Genomic DNA, 15948 nt, shown 5'->3' with positions numbered 1-15948 from the left:
GTGGTCCCCTCATCTCAAAATAGATATACTCACATTAGAAAAGGTTCAGAAAAGGGCAACTAAAATGATTAGGGCTTTGGAACAGGTCCCATTGAGGAGATATTAAAGAGGCTTGGACTTTTCAGCTTGGAAAAGAGGAGACTAAGGGGGGATATGATAAGAGGTCTATAAAATCATGAGTGGTGTGGAGAAAGTGAACAAGGAAAAATTATTTACTTGTTCCCATCGTATAAGAACTAGGAGCCAACAAATGAAATTAATGGGTAGCAGGTTTAAAACAAATAAAAGGAAGTTCTTCTTCACTCAGCACACAGTCAAACTGTGGAACTCCTTGCCTGAGGAGGTTCTGAAGGCTAGGACCATAACAGGGTTTAAAAGAGAACTGGATAAATTCATGGAGGTTAAGTCCATTAATGGCTATTAGCCAGGATGGGCAAGGAATGGTGCGCTCCTAGCCTCGGTTTGTCAGAGGGTGGAGATGGATGGCAGGAGAGAGATCACTTGATCATTACCTGTTAGGTTCACTCCCTCTGGGGCACCTGGTATTGGCCACTGTCGGTAGACAGGATACTGGGCTGGATGGACCTTTGGTCTGACCCAGTATGGCCATTCTTATGTTCAGCATTTATAATGGTGTTTAATATATATAAAAGTGTTTTTAATGTATGGGGGGGGGCGCACTCAGAGGCTTGCTATGTGAAAGGGATCACCAGTACAGAAGTCTAAGAACCCCTGCTGTAGCAGAACTTAATGAAGTCAGAAATCCAATGTGAGATTTGCTGAGCTGATAATGATTGACCCTTAACTCTCTCACTGTAGGGTACAAAAAGGCTCAGAGGTGTCCTGAAGGACCTAGTGTGGTCTAGGTAGAATGCCAAAGCGCTATGAAAGGGGTTTCAGGAAAACTACTTAAAGACGAATAGCTTAGGCTTGCTCTCCACTACACACGTATGTTGGTATCACTACATCCCTCAGGGGTGTGGAAATCCCAGGGCCATAGCTAGTGCCTTTCAGGGAAGTGGTGTACCTACGCCGATGGGAGACCCTCTAGCATCAGCATAGGCAGTGTCTTCACTAAGTGCTGCAGCTGTGTCACTGCAGTGCTATATGTGTAGAGAAGTCCTTAGCTCAGATGGAAACTGACATTACTTTAGGGATAAAATTTAAGGTGTGATCTAAGGGAAACCTAGTCTTTATGAAAGACCATGAAAGAAGGGTCAAGCCAGGAAAGCCTGAAATTGTTAAAATCTTCTTGTGGAAGTGATTGCCACCAGAAACACAGTCTTTACAGACAAAGGTAGTGAGGTTGTAGCCATAGGTTCAAAGGAAGGTCCTTTCAGTTCAGAAAGGAGTAGGTTGAGAACTTATACAGGTACAGGATCAGACAAAGGAGGAAAAGTGTTGAGCAGATCTTTCAAAAAACAGTAAATGAAGGAGAGAGAAAATGGAAAACCTCTCTACTGGCAGATGTACTGCAGAAATGGAAGCCAGGTGGACTGTGATGCAACTAATAGAAAGGCCTGATGATTTCGCATGCAATAGATTGTCCATCACACATGTACCGCTGTAGGATGGGATGATAAGCATCAGAATGCTTGGAGTGCTTTGAAGAGGCTGATGGCGAAGGTGAAGAGTGATGTTTCTCACCAGGCTTGTGCCTCAAATTGTGCCTCAGCTAGAGTGGTGCTCTTTGTCTATTCGGAATACGATGCCTTGTGGTCAGGCCTTGGTTCCAATGCAGGATGCATCGCCTCTTTTGTGAGGTTATCTTTGAGGTAGAAATTGGTTTTTTAGTCCTGGTGGGGAAGGAGGTACAAATAGGGCATCTGTTCCTCATCAAGACAAATCTAACAGCTCTTGTGCCCAAGGATAACAAGTGGCACATTGCTTAAAACCCAGCTATTTTCTTCATAATAAATCCTCCAGGTAACTACTAAAACTGCAACTAAACTAATAATATTACACTAAATATTACTAACTATAACTATATACACTGAAGAGTTTTGAAGCACTGGACAACAGAAGAAAATATTATGTGGAGCTCCAATTCTCGCCATGGGCAATGAGAAGGAACTGAGAAAGAGGTGGTGGACACGACTCTTTTATGCCCTCACCTGAAAGAATGAGGTGAGCCAGGCGGATGTGTCGCCTAGTGGTCCTGCTGGCAAAAGTCTCTGATCCGGGTGCACACATACTGGCAGTGGAATGTACACGTGCACAAATCATTTGAAGGAAAAGTACTAAACTTTAGCGCAGTGGTTCTCAAACTTTTGTACTGGTGACCCCTTTCACATACCAAGCCTCTGAGTGCGACCCCCCCAATAAATAAAAAATTCTTTTTAATATATTTAACACCATTATAAATGCTGGAGGCAAAGCGCGGTTTGGGGTGGAGGCTGACAGCTTGCAATCCCCCATGTAATAACCTCGCGACCCCCTCAGGGGTCCCGACCCCCAGTTTGAGAACCCCTGCTTCAGTGTCTCCTATAGTAAATTATGAAGATACATAAAAATCCGTCCAATATAGGGACAGAGGAAAAAAACTGTCTGTGCATTTCTTTCAGAACCAGTAAGGATCTCAACATAACCATAAGAACGGCCATACTGGGTCAAACCAATGGTCCATCTAAGACCAGTAACCTGTCTTCTGATAGTGGCCAATGCCAGATGCTTCAAAGGGAATGAACAGAACAGGCAACTATCTGATCCATCCCATCATCCGCAAACAGAAGCTAGCGACATTCAGAGCATGCAGTTGCATCCCTGACCATCTTGGCTAACATCCCTCGATGGATCTATCCTCCATGAACTTATCTAGTTCTTTTTTGAAACTTGTTATAGTTTTGGCCTTCACAACATCCTCTGACAACAAGTTCCACAACCTTCTCATGGTCACCGCTGAGGCCATGACTGACTGAAGTATCCACAACATCCAGTGCAGACTGCAACACTGTCTTAGCCACCAAGCAGCCTTCGAAGATGAATTCCCAAAATTCCTCCGATATGACTGATGGTGGTAGATGGACGGACAGACAGTGCCGCCACGATAACGCTGGCAATGCTGACAGCACGGGTGCCAAAGAAGTTCCCAGCGTCGAGGACATCCCTTGTGCTGAGCCCAGCACTGTACCCACTTCCACAGACAGCGGAAGGGAAACATCAGTGTTCAATGCAACAGACCAACAGATTCAGCAGCCTGCCCAGCTAACAGGGTTATACAACACAGCCATGGCAAAGTCCCGAACCAAGGGAGAGGTCAGGACAGAAAGGCAGAGGTGGTCCATTGCCACTTTATATGCTGCTGGCTCAGAAACAGCCAGTGCTGGACTCAACAGATGTCCTGGGGCCAGAACCAGAGTCGATGGTACAGGGTCTCAGACTTACTTGTGCAATACCAGGGTAATGGGACCTGCTCCATCCCGTGCACCAGCATTTACACTGTGCCAGTCCACATCTAAATTCCCTCTAAGCTGTGCGGCCACCTATTAAGCCCCATGCAGAGGCTCAGGGCTGAGGTGGGGAAAGATGCCTCTCCCCCACCATGGAGTTGCTGCGGTGTGGAGAGGCGTCCCTCTGTGCTAGGGACAGCGCAGACCTGCCCCAGATATGCCGTGGCTAGGGGAGAGAAGCCCCTCTCCTGCCCCGGCCCAGCCCAGCCCGAGCTGCCGCGCCCAATGAGAGGCGCTTCTCCCCCAGCCCCAAGCTGCTGCGGTGAGAGAGGGCTGGGGGGGGGTCCTCTCTCCCTAATGCAGCCCTGGGGTAGCCTGCACTCCAAACCCCTAATCCCTGGCCCCACCCCAGAGCCTACCTCCCCCCCACGCCCCAATCCTCTGACCCACCCCAAACCCCGCATCCCTGGCCGCACCCCAGAGACTGCACCCCAACCTTCTGCCCCAGCCCTGAGCCCCCTCCCACACTCTGAACCCCTCGGCCCTACCCCGACCACATGAATTTTGTTGTGTCCCCCAATATGAAGGTGATGTGTCACACCTCACCACCTTATTGGTGCGCATAACAAAATTCATTCCACACATGGACATAAAAAATTAAGAGGGAACACTGGTCCACACTCCTCCTGAAGATTCCCCACGAGATGGAGTGACCTCTATCAGTCTTATATGACCTTTCCCTCAGCACACTTGATGTGGAGCAATGCCTCCATCTCTTTGGAGAAGCACTAGCTTCAGGATGAGAAGTGGCAGTAGTCTCAGAACCCGAGGGCAGCCTCTGATCCAAAGCAGGCTGCATGGCCTGTTCAAGCAGTGCTGCTTTAGATGCAGATCCCTCACCACCTGAGTCCATTTTGTGAATGATTTGCAAATTGAACCCTGCTTCTTGATGTGGGTATCCCCTAAGCACAGTTCTTTCCCACACGACAGACAGTTTAAACCAGGGGTGGCCAACCTGAGCCTGAGAAGGAGCCAGAATTTACCAATGTGCATTGCCAAAGAGCCACAGTAATACGTCAGAAGCCCCCACAATAGCTCCCCCCACACCTGGTCCCAGCGCCTTCCACCCACCAGCTGCCCTGCCGATCAGCGCTTCCTCCTCCCTCCCTGTACTTCCCAATCAGCTGTTTTGTGGCGTGCAGGAGGCTCTGGGGGAGAGGGGGAGGGAAGGGGTGGAGTGGGGGCAGGGCCTGTGGCAGAGCCAGGGGTTGAGCAGTGAGCACCCCCCGGCACATTGGAAAGTTGGTGCCTGTAGCTCCAGCCCCAGAGTTGGTGCCTATACAAGGAGCTGCACATTAACTTCTGAAGAGCCGCATGTGGCTCCGGAGCCCCAGGTTGGCCACCCCTGGTTTAAACCCTGATGAGGTCCATCACCAGGAAAATACTTAAACTAAGCTAGCCAACAGTATACTGATGGTATTAATTAACTGTATAAACCTAGAAAATTGTAAGGTTAGGAACCACATGAAGCTCTGACTCCAGCCACAGGTGGTAAGAAAGAACTCGGGGGGGAGGGGCATCTCATGTAGCCAGGGACGGGCTACAGCCACGAGTGCCCCCCTCTACCAGTACTGCTAAAGCAGTGGTCCCCAAAATGTGGGTCACACACCATTAGTGGGGCACGGAGGAACATTCAGGGGGATGCGAGGGGGCCCAGTCAGCCCCCATGTGGTGCAGGGGCACCACTCAGTCCCACTCTGCCCCCAGCTCCACTATGGCCCCACTCTCAGCCCTGGCCCCAAGCCTTGGCCACAGCTCTGCTCCCAGCCATGGTCTCCAGCCGCAGCCCTGGCTCCCAACCTCAGATGGTCCCAGGGCAGGGACACAGACAGGTTCCATTACACAGATGATGAGGCATGATGGAAAAAATTTGGGGACCACTGTTCTAGGGAAAATTCTCTGGCTCTGGTGCACTGGGCACGAACATACCGAAGTGGAATACATGGCTGCATCTGCTCCAAGAACTGACTAAGCAAAAAGAATTATCAAATACACAAAATAAACAATGAAAAAAGAATAATACTTCTCTCTACTCTGAGTTTTAGAAATCTTAGATAAGGGACAATAATAGGGAAAACACATTTTGCAAGCAGCTGGATAAATTAGCTGTCCTAAGGGGTCTCTTTCTTCTGTAATTTCTGATTCTATCATTCTCTTCCTCTCAACAGGCGGAAGAAAACTGTCAGATGTCAGTGTGTCACAAGAGTGAGTGAAAAATAAAAAATTAAAATATTTTAGAGTACTTATTGAGATTAAGACTAAATTAAAAGTTAAAATTTAAAGAGGTTTGTCCTCACGGGAAATTTACAATGCATAAGCCAAGACGTGAATTCAAACTGACATAGCTATGCCAATAAAATTCCCTGTGTGAACACACTCATTCCAGTATAAGAGAGTGCCTTTTTCGGTTTAGTTTATGACATGCGGGAAGGGGGCCTAAGCTAAACCAAAAAAAATAAGACACTATTACACTGAAATAAGAATGTTCACACAGAGATTTATACTGGCATAACTGGTAAAAGTTTCTTGCAAAGACAAGCCCCAAATTAAAGGGGCTGTCAGACAGAAGGCGGCGTGCTTCTTTGAAATGAATGTCTGGTGGGGCCACCAACTTGAAGGACTTGCAGTGAAAATCCCATGAAGCCTGCTGGGTCGTAGTGAAATGGTGCAATAAAGGGCAGTGGCTAGTATGGAATTCAACCCTACCTTGGCATAAGAATCTAAGTACACCAGAGAATCTCTATGGATAGAAATTCCATGCTTGAACAAGAGGAATATAGCAGCAGGAATCCTGACCAGGATGGTGATGGTGACTGTGAAATGCTCAGGGAGAGGAGAGAGGCCACAAAGACAGAAAACGCAACAACAACATGAGATTTCAACTAACCACATATTGACTGTGCTTACATCATCTCAGGAAAGGATGCAGAGAGAAAATTTCAGGACACCATAAATGACTGCTTCTTGGAGCAGCTTGTCTTGGAACCCACCAGGGGAGAGACAATTCTTGATTTAGTCTTAAGTGGAGCACAGGATCTGGTCCAAGAGGTATTGAACTGCTCAGTAATAGAGACCATAATGTAATTAAATTTAATATCCTGATAAGGGGAATAATGCCCAACAAACCCATGAGAGTAGCATTTAACTTTGAAAAGGGGAATACACAAAAATGAGAAAGTTAATTAAAAAGAAACTGTAACAAGGGTGAAATGCCTGCAAATTGCATGGAGACTATTTAAAAACACCATAATAGAGGCTCAAACTAAACGTATACCCCAAATTTAAAAACAGTAAGAGGATAAAAAATATGTCACCATGGCTAAATAGCAGACTAAAAGAATCACAGGCAAAAAGGCATCCTTTAAAAACTGGAAATCAAACCCTAGTGTGAAAAAGAGAAAGGAGCATAAACTCTGGCCAGTGAAGTGTAAAGTATAATAATAAGACAGGCCAAGAAACAATTTGAAGAGCAACTAGCTAAAAATAGAAAAACTAACCGCAAAAAAAAAGGTGAAGTACACCAAGAAGGCTAACGGCATTTTGGGCTCTATAAGTAGGAGCATTGCCAGCAGATCAAGGGACATGATCATTCCCCTCTATTCGGCATTGGTGAGGACTCATCTGGAGTACTGTGGCCAATTTTGGGCCCCACACTACGAGGAAGATGTGGAAAAATTGGAAAGCATCCAGCGGAGGGCAGCAAAAATGATTAGGGGACTGGAACACATGACTTATGAGGAGAGGCTGAGGGAACTGGGATTGTTTAGTCTGCGGAAGAGAAGAATGAGGGGGGATTTGATAGCTGCTTTCAACTACCTGAAAGGGGGTTCCAAAGAGGATGGATCTAGACCAGAGGTGGGAAAACTAAGGCCCGTGGAATCCTCCTGCCCGGCACCTGAGCTCCTGGCCCGGGAGGCTAGCTCCCAGCCCCTCCCCTGCTGTTCCCCCTCTCACGCAGCCTCAGTGTGCTGCACCACGCTCTGGGCGGCTGGACAGCGCAGTTGCAGAGCCGCGGCCTAACCCAGTGCTCCGGGCAGCGCGGCTGTAGTCCCGCCAGCCACCAGCGCTCCAGGCATCGCGGTAAGGGGGGTTGGATCGGGGGTGTGGACGGGGCAGGGGTTCGGATGAGGCGGCAGGGGTAGTCAGGGGTGGGTGGTCAGGGAACAGGCTGCAAGGCGGGTTGGATGGGGCAGAAGTCCCGAGGGAGCCGTCAGGGGGCGAGAAGCGGGGGGATCGGATAGGAGGTGGGGGCCGGGCCACACCTGGCTGTTTGGGGAGACACAGCCTCCCCATACCGGCCCTTCATACAATTCTGGAAACCCGATGTGGCCCTCAGGCCAAAAAGTTTGCCCACCCCTGATCTAGACTGTTCTCAGTGGTAGCAGGTAACAGAACAAGGAGTAATGGTCTCAAGTTGCAGTGGGGGAGGTTTAGGTTGGATATTAGGAAAAATTTTTTCACTAGGAGGGTGGTGAAACACTGGAATGTGTTACCTAGGGAGGTGGTGGAATCTCCTTCCTTAGAGGTTTTTAAGGTCAGGCTTGACAAAGCCCTGGCTGGGATGATTTAGTTGGGGATTGGTCCTGCTTTGAGCAGGGGGTTGGACTAGATGACCTCCTGAGGTCCCTTCCAACCCTGATATTCTATGATTTTATGAAAAGCAGGAAGCCTGCCAAACAGTGGAGCCACTGGACAATCAAGGTGCTAACGGAGCGCTCAGGGAAGACAAGGCCATTACACAGAAGCTAAATGAATTATTTGCATTCGTCTTCACTGCAGAGGATGTGGGGGAGATCCCCACACCTGAGAAATTCTTTTTAAGTGACAAATCTGAGGAAATGTCCCAGACTGAAGTTTCAGTAGCAGAGGTTCTGGAACAAACTGAAACAATAAGTCTCTAACCAGATGGTATTGACTCAAGAGTTCTGAAAGAACTCAAATATGAAATTGCAGAACTACTAACTGATATGTAAGTGATAGCTTACATCAGCCTCTGTACCAGATGTGTAGAGGGTAGACAATGCAATGCCTATTTTAAAAAAAGTCCTCAAAGGCAATCTTGATAATTATAGGCCAGTAAGCCTAACATCAGTACCAGACCAATTGGTTGAAACTATAGCAAAGAACAGAATTATCAGATACACAGATAAACACGGTATGTTGGGGAAGAGTCAATATGGCTTTTATAAGCTAACAGAATGTTAGGAACCATTAGGAAAGGAATAGATAAGAAGACAGAAAATATCTATATAAATCCATGGTATGCCCACATCTTGAATACTGAGTGCAGTTCTGGTCCCCATCATCTCAAAAAAAAAAAACTGGAAAAATACAGAGAAAGGCAACAAAAATGATCGGGGTATGGAACAGCTTCCACACGAGGAAAGATTAAAAGACTGGGACTGGTCAGTTTAAAAAAGAGACAACTAAAAGGGGGGATATGATAGAAGTCTATAAAACCATGAACAGTGCGGAGAAAGTCAATAAAGAAATGTTATTGACCCCTTCACATAACATAACTAGGGGTCACCTGATGAAATTAGTAGGCAGCAGATTTAACAAACAAAAAGTAGTACTTCTTTGGACAATACCCAGCCAACCTGTGAAACTCATTGCCAAGGGATGATGGAAAGGCCAAAAGCATACTGGGTTCAAAAAAGAATCAGATAAGTTCAAGGAGAACAGCTCCATCAATGTCTGTTAGTCAAGATGGTGAGTGACGGAACCCCATACCCTGGTGGTCCCTAAACCTCCAACTGCGAGAAGCTGGGACTGGACGACAGGGGATCACTTGAAATTGTCCTCTTCTATGCATTCCCTCTGAAGCATCTGGCACTTGCTACTGTCAGAGACAGGATACTGGTCTGGATGGACCATTGGTCTGACCCAGTATGGCCATTCTTATGTTCAGCATCACAACTCCCAGGTGAATTCAAACAGTCCACATGAAGTTGCGGGAAGTCACTGAATATAGAACTAGAATTAGCAGAATTCACTGGTACTGAACACAAGTGAGCTGTAGCTCAGGAAAGCTTATGCTCAAATAAATTTGTTAGTCTCTAAGGTGCCACAGGTCCTCCTTTTCTTTTTACTCCAGAAGTTGTGACTAGTGAAGGCTGACCATGAACATAATTTTCCGGGAAATGACTATAACCATATTCCTAGTATTGGAAAGAATTTCTTGATCCTGGTGAGGACTCCACATCTCAAGTCTGGCTGTATTTCCTTTATACATCTATTTAAGGACCCCATGTGATAATCCACAGAACACTGACTGCCTCGCCACTCCCAGAAAGAGCAAACAAAACAGCTCTAGAGCAGATTCCAACAGGGATTTCAAGAAACACATTGCATCAGCCAGGTGTACAGGAAGCAGCTGGGAGAAGGAAGCTGACTTACTGAGAGGCTCTCAGAACAAGTTTGTTTCAGGAATCCTGTGGAAAGGACAGACAGGAAGAACAGATACTTCAGAGACAGAACAAGCCTCATCTGCTTCAGAAAGTCTTTGTACTAAGGCTCCGGACCTGGCCATTCTCCCAGAGATGACGCAACCCTGAGAAACAAGGTCTGTGCCAGAGAAAAGTATTCACAGCCTATGCAGATGGCAAGGCAGCCAAGGATCTCTGATCAAAACACTGCTGAGCCAATCCAGACATGGCAAACCCCCTCCCCCCGCCACACTGGATGCAATATAGCAAGAATCCTCCATTTCAGGGAAAGAAAAGGGGATCCTATGACAGGGAGGGAGAGGATGATGAAAGACCAAGTAAAATTTAATTCCTCCTGTAGTACCAGAGTTCACTTTACAACCCACTCGAGAGTGCAGACTGGCAAGAAACCGAACTACTGTTCAAAGTCTCAAAAACCTACGCTCTGGATCTCTCTGTAATCACTTTCTTGCCAGTGCAAGACTAAACTCCCTGCACGCATACAGCAGCTCCACTCTGACTGCTAGCTTCAGTACCACTCTCAAAATCAAGAAACCATGCACAGGAACCATGGCAACACAATACAGGGACACAATTATGGAGCAGTGGCAGCCACTCCAAAGTTAAGTTTCAGTCTCACTTTCCATTGTAAGATTCATTTTAACCCTCCCTGCTAAAATCACCAATAAATATCCTTATAACCTTCAATTCGAGCATGCGTGGCCTGTGGACAGCAGACAATTTTTTCAACCAGAATTGAGGTTATTCAAATAAACTTTTTAAAAGGAGGAAAAGAAAAAATAGATATTAATGTTAGTTTGAAAGTTATTCTAATGCTAAAAAACAGCTTGTCCAAGACACTTCAAATGGGGGTAAGCTGAAAGATCTTTCTTTGTATGTTGAAGAAATGCAAACTAAGACTGCAGATGTTCAAAAGCACGTTTAAAAGTTATGCAATGGCAAAGACATCAAAATCCATGAACTTCCCACAGGTAATAATGGGCTCATAGGGTTTTTAAGTTCAGACTGCTACAGTACCCTAATATCAACATCTTCAGGCTCTGTCTACACAACAAGTGCTACAGCACCACAGCGGAGGCTACAACGCAACGGAAGGGATTTCTACGTCATCATAGTAAATCCACCCCCTAGAGAGGTGGTAGATAGGTCAATGGAGTAATTCTTCCATTAACCTAGTGGTGTCTATGCCGGGGTGCTGGCGTTAACTTCTTCGGAATGTGAATTTTTCATACCCCGAGTGATGTACCTAAGTTGGCCTAAGTTTTAGGTGCAGACCAGACCATCAGGCCTGCTATAGAACTCCACAGGCTACTGCACTGTCCCAGACACTGGAGGTGCCAAAGTGCTTCTGATCATTTTAAGCACTGAGAGTAATACAAGGCTTGAAAAATTTACTCAACACCTATTAGCCAAACTTAGATACAAAAGATGTGGTGTGGATACCTACCAGCAAGGTCCAGAGACAATGTCACGGTGAGAAGTCCAGATCCTCTGTCACCCCCATATGCTAGGATTCCTGTCTGGAGTTGACCCTGAACACAGCTCAGGGGCTCCATCGGAAGCATAAGCTTCTGGCCTATATGAGTCACATTTTATTCTCACTCACCCTTTTTCTATAGTTGATGGAATGGAGAAGCTGTGTCTTTTCCCTAACTTCAGAGAGTCTCCTGGCTACTACTTTTGGAGGTGGGGTTTTCCTTCCACTATTTTATCCTTGCCCCAACCTCCTGGCTGCTATAAGGGAGGAGGTTTCTTCTCTAATCCACCCCCAGGCTGTCTTTTGGGTCCTACTTCCTATTAGTAGTTCCTGCAGATTTGAACAGACAAGGCTGATTAGAGACGGTAAGCAATGTAGACTGCATTAAACCTTGAAGCTGAAAGCCTTTGCCGCGCATAGGCCCAGTGCTTTTCCTCCAGCAATTCCTTTGGCATTAAGAAAGGAAATTCACAGTTGCTAAACAATCTATTTCCTGCAGAAGAACAGCTCAGAGTTTCCATGAGCAGATTCTGGGTACAAATTGCAGCTGCCTTTTGATGCATCCTATACTAAAGTACTTCCTCTTTGCTTTATAGTTGGTGAGCTGGCAGTGATTAAGCAACACAAAGTAACAGCGCACAAAACATCCAAGTCGCCCAGGAGCAGCACTGGGGAAGGAAAATCTGTATAATTCAAATAAGGTTGGAGCTATAGCATATCCCACAGTTTCTGCTGAACTTCTCATATCCACAGAGAAACTGCTTCCCTTTTCAAACAAATGCTCAAATAAATTGGTTAGTCTTTAAGGTGCCACAAGTACACTCCTTTTCTTTTTGCTTCCCTTTTGTGGGACTCAGAGGAGTCAAAACTGCAGCCAGCATGAAGATAAACCATAGCAAAGCAAGTAGACCTACAAATGACCAATGCACCAAAAATAATGAAGCAGGTGAGGAGGTGAAGGCTGGCTGCAAGAAGCAGCTGTTCTTTAGAGCTTCTGGAGAGAACTTAAGAACACCCCAGGTCTGCAGCAGCATTTAGGGCCAAGGAAGCCTGTGGAGTGCAGAAACTCCCAGGCACTGATCCAAACAGCACTGAATGGGTGAGTGAGCATGTAAGGAACACACATGGCCTAGAAAAATTGCCAATGGAGCCACTAAGTTTCAGAAGGAAATAAGGCAAGGGGAAAAGCATGAACTTTCAGTGCTCCAAAGCTCTGAAGGGGACTGCAATTCAAACAGCAGGAAGACACAGTGAAGCAAGTACCCAGACTCCATCAGAAATCCTGTCTTTGGACAATCCTTAAGCATTTTTTCAAATATAAGAAAATTCCCAGACAAGAAAAAAAAAAACCATTAAACTGCAGTTAAGGTTGAGAGCATGCATTACAATAACTCAAGGATAAAAGCTCTTACAAGAGCATTGCATTTATACAAAAAAAGCACTGGAAAACAGAACATTCAGATTTCAGGTTAAAATTAAAAAATTCAAACTTCTGAAAGTATGTAAATGCACATTTATGGTCAAATAGCCTACCCCCTGCCCTCTAGTGGCACCACTAGTTATATTGACTTTAATATGTTATTTTTTAATGAATGACTCTTATTAAGGGCTGAGAAGTCTGTAGGCTTCTGCTGTGGGCATCTAGAATTTGGAAAAGCTACTGCATGAATAGTCACAGTCATCTCTTCCTCCTCCTCCTATGAGCTTTTAGAAGTCCTCTCCACATTTAAGGTGTGGAGATAGCATACTTTCACAGCTTTTTGGTGGAGTTTTGAAAATGTGAACCACAGAGCATAAATTTTATAGTTGGTTTCACACACACATGGTGCAACTTTGTCACCAGGCTAACCTTTGCTCTTTTTATGTTAACTGATGTGTAAGCACACATGCACTAGCTCTAGCAATTCCTGAATAGGAATAATCCTAATGCCAGAAGGAACCACTCTGATCATCTAGTCTGACCTCCTGTATATGCAAGCCATAGAATTTTCCCCAGAAGGTGGATTAAAATGTTTTTAGAAAGATATCTAGCCTCATTTTAAGAGCTCCACATGACGGTGACTCCAACACACTCAGTGTTTAATCTGCCCTTACTGCTATAACGTTGTATCACATTTCAAGGCTGAGTTTGTCAAACTTGAACTTCCAGCCATTGGTGTAGAACGGTTATAGAGCTCCCAGTCCTCCACAGTTATCAGAAAGGTCCAGGATGTGTTGCAGGGGGAGCAGAACAAACAAGGGAACTTCCCAGTTATGGGGGTTCTCCAGCTGCTGCTCAGGGGCATGGCTCTTTGTGATTACACCACATGGTGTCAGAAGTGAGCGAATCCCTCTCTCTAAAGAAGGAATAAGGGAAAGGAGAGAGATCTCCAGTCTTCCAGAGTGGGGAGTGTGTCACAAAAGTGGAAAATCAGGGAGGAGATCTATGAAAACTGCAGCAGAGAGGCAGCCCTGTCTCAGCACAGCAATGGATCCCATAGTACAAATGGCTGTTAGAGAAATTGAATTTTGGCATCTCTGGCTGCTGGCCATGCTGGATTCGGAGATGAGTGATTTCAGATGGCTTCTGATTTACCAGAGAAAGCCAAAGAGTACCAAGTAAATGCCCTGCTGTTTGGCATTGATGCCGCTGCTATTCTATGTGCTGCATCCCTCACTGGAGAGGAAAAGATCAAAGTCAAAGAAGCTTTCGATGCTCATGTCATAGACAGATAGAATACAGTAAACGGCCAAATTTAATAGAAGGTGTAAGGAACAGGGGGAAATAGCTGATATTTTTATTACTGCAGTTCATAGTCTTGCTGAACATTTCAAATATGGAACATTAAAAAAACTAATAAGAGACAGGATAGTTTCATAGATATTTAGGTCAGAAGGGACCATTATGATCATCTAGTCTGACCTCCTGCACAACGCAGGCCACAGAATTTCACCCACCACTCCTGCGAAAAATCTCTCACCTATGTCTCAGCTATTGAAGTCCTCAAATCGTGGTTTAAAGACTTCAAGGAGCAGAGAATCCTCCAGCAAGTGACCCGTGCCCCATGCTACAGAGGAAGGCGAAAAACCTCCAGGGCCTCTTCCAATCTGCCCTGGAGGAAAATTCCTTCCTGACTCCAAATATGGCGATCAGCTAAACCCTAAGCATATGGGCAAGATTCGCCAGCCAGATCTACAGAAAATTCTTTCCTGGGTAACTTCAGATCCCACCCCATCTAATCAAGGTGGGCCATTGATTATCTTGATCATCACTACAAAGGGTTTTCTCCCCTCCGCCCCCCACTCTCCTGCTGGTAATAGCTCATCTTAAGTGATCACTTTCCTTTTCCACTGAATGCATCTGATGAAGTGAGCTGTAGCTCACGAAAGCTTATGCTCAAATAAATTGGTTAGTCTCTAAGGTGCCACTAGTACTCCTTTTCTTTTTGCGAATACAGACTAACACGGCTGCTACTCAAACTTGTTGGTATAAGACTCCAATTTACCATCACAGCTTCAGTTAAACCCTGATCTCACACTAGCAAAAGCAAGAATCCATACAGAAATAGCAATGTGACTTGCATGTTAGCAGCATACGGAGGACTGCATCAGGCAATATTGAAAGGAACAGTCAGACCAAATTCAAGACATAAGAACTGTGCACAACTAGAAAGCTGGAGACCAAAGAACCTTAACAGGAGGGAAGAATAGAGAAGCTGTGGAAGACATGGCCAGACACCAAATCACAGCTGGCAAAACGTAAAGCAAAAGAAGCAGAATGTAGGAGATGCCTCAAAAATGGGGCATTTTACAACAGCATGCAGGACACCAAGAGCAGTAGGAAACAATTCAACAGGCAGGGTTGTCCTCAGACGACAATAAGTCCACGAGACTACGTCCTCAACAGAACAGACACCACCTTGGTACGCTAGCATGAACCTACATTGTCAAAGCCTTAAATTAAAAATTGATACTGGGGCAGCAATCTCTGTAATTCCAAAAAAAAATTATAAACTATCCTGCAAAGACCAAATAAAATTAACATGGGGTTAAGTAACAATACATTGGATGTTAATGGCCAATTCCCTCAGAAACCAGAAAAAGGACGGAACAAGCTCTTCAACAAATAATGTGTAATACAAGGACTAACACTTCCTTGTTAGAGTTGCCAGTAATACAAGGACTACACCTAGTACAGAAACTGGAATGCATTAATGGCAGAAAGAGAACTATACAGGAAACATATCTATGTCTTCACACATCTAGGAAAGCTGTCAGGGGAGTACAAAACAACTGGTGCCATCAGTGATTCCATTTACTCTCACAGTCCCACCTCCCTATGCCCTTGCTAGGGAAAAATTAAGGTGAATGGAAAATTGTATGGGAATGGTTCTAGTACCAAAGCCCAATATCAACATCCGTACTTGTGTGGTCCTGTCTCAACAATGACTACGTTCATCACCCCACTTAGAAGTACTGTTTTGATCAGCTTCCATTTGGCCTATATTCAGCACCAGAACATTTCCAAAAGAATCTCTCAGATTACGTCAGGTTTGCCTGGCATTCCTTTCCATGCAGATGATGTATTGGTAAA

The 15948-nt window shown here is 45.5% G+C and overlaps 1 protein-coding gene across 3 annotated transcripts in view; it reads right to left on the bottom strand.

The window, feature by feature from the left end:
• SETD5 (SET domain containing 5) overlaps window positions 1-15948 on the bottom strand; it is a 156272-nt gene that overhangs the window by 115813 nt on the left and 24511 nt on the right. The window contains exon 1 of one of the 3 annotated variants that reach the window (XM_074957250.1): window positions 11346-11368. The exons of the other annotated variants lie outside the window; for them this stretch is intronic. The gene's annotated coding sequence lies outside the window, so the exon portion shown is untranslated. Of the gene's footprint in view, window positions 1-11345; window positions 11369-15948 lie in introns of those variants that run through there. 3 annotated transcript variants of the gene reach the window in all.

This window comes from Natator depressus, chromosome 7 (assembly GCF_965152275.1).
Source record: "Natator depressus isolate rNatDep1 chromosome 7, rNatDep2.hap1, whole genome shotgun sequence".
Classification (NCBI taxonomy): domain Eukaryota; kingdom Metazoa; phylum Chordata; order Testudines; family Cheloniidae; genus Natator; species Natator depressus.
The sequence above is the reverse complement of the archived record's forward strand: the minus strand, read 5'-3'. Positions and strand labels throughout refer to the sequence as shown.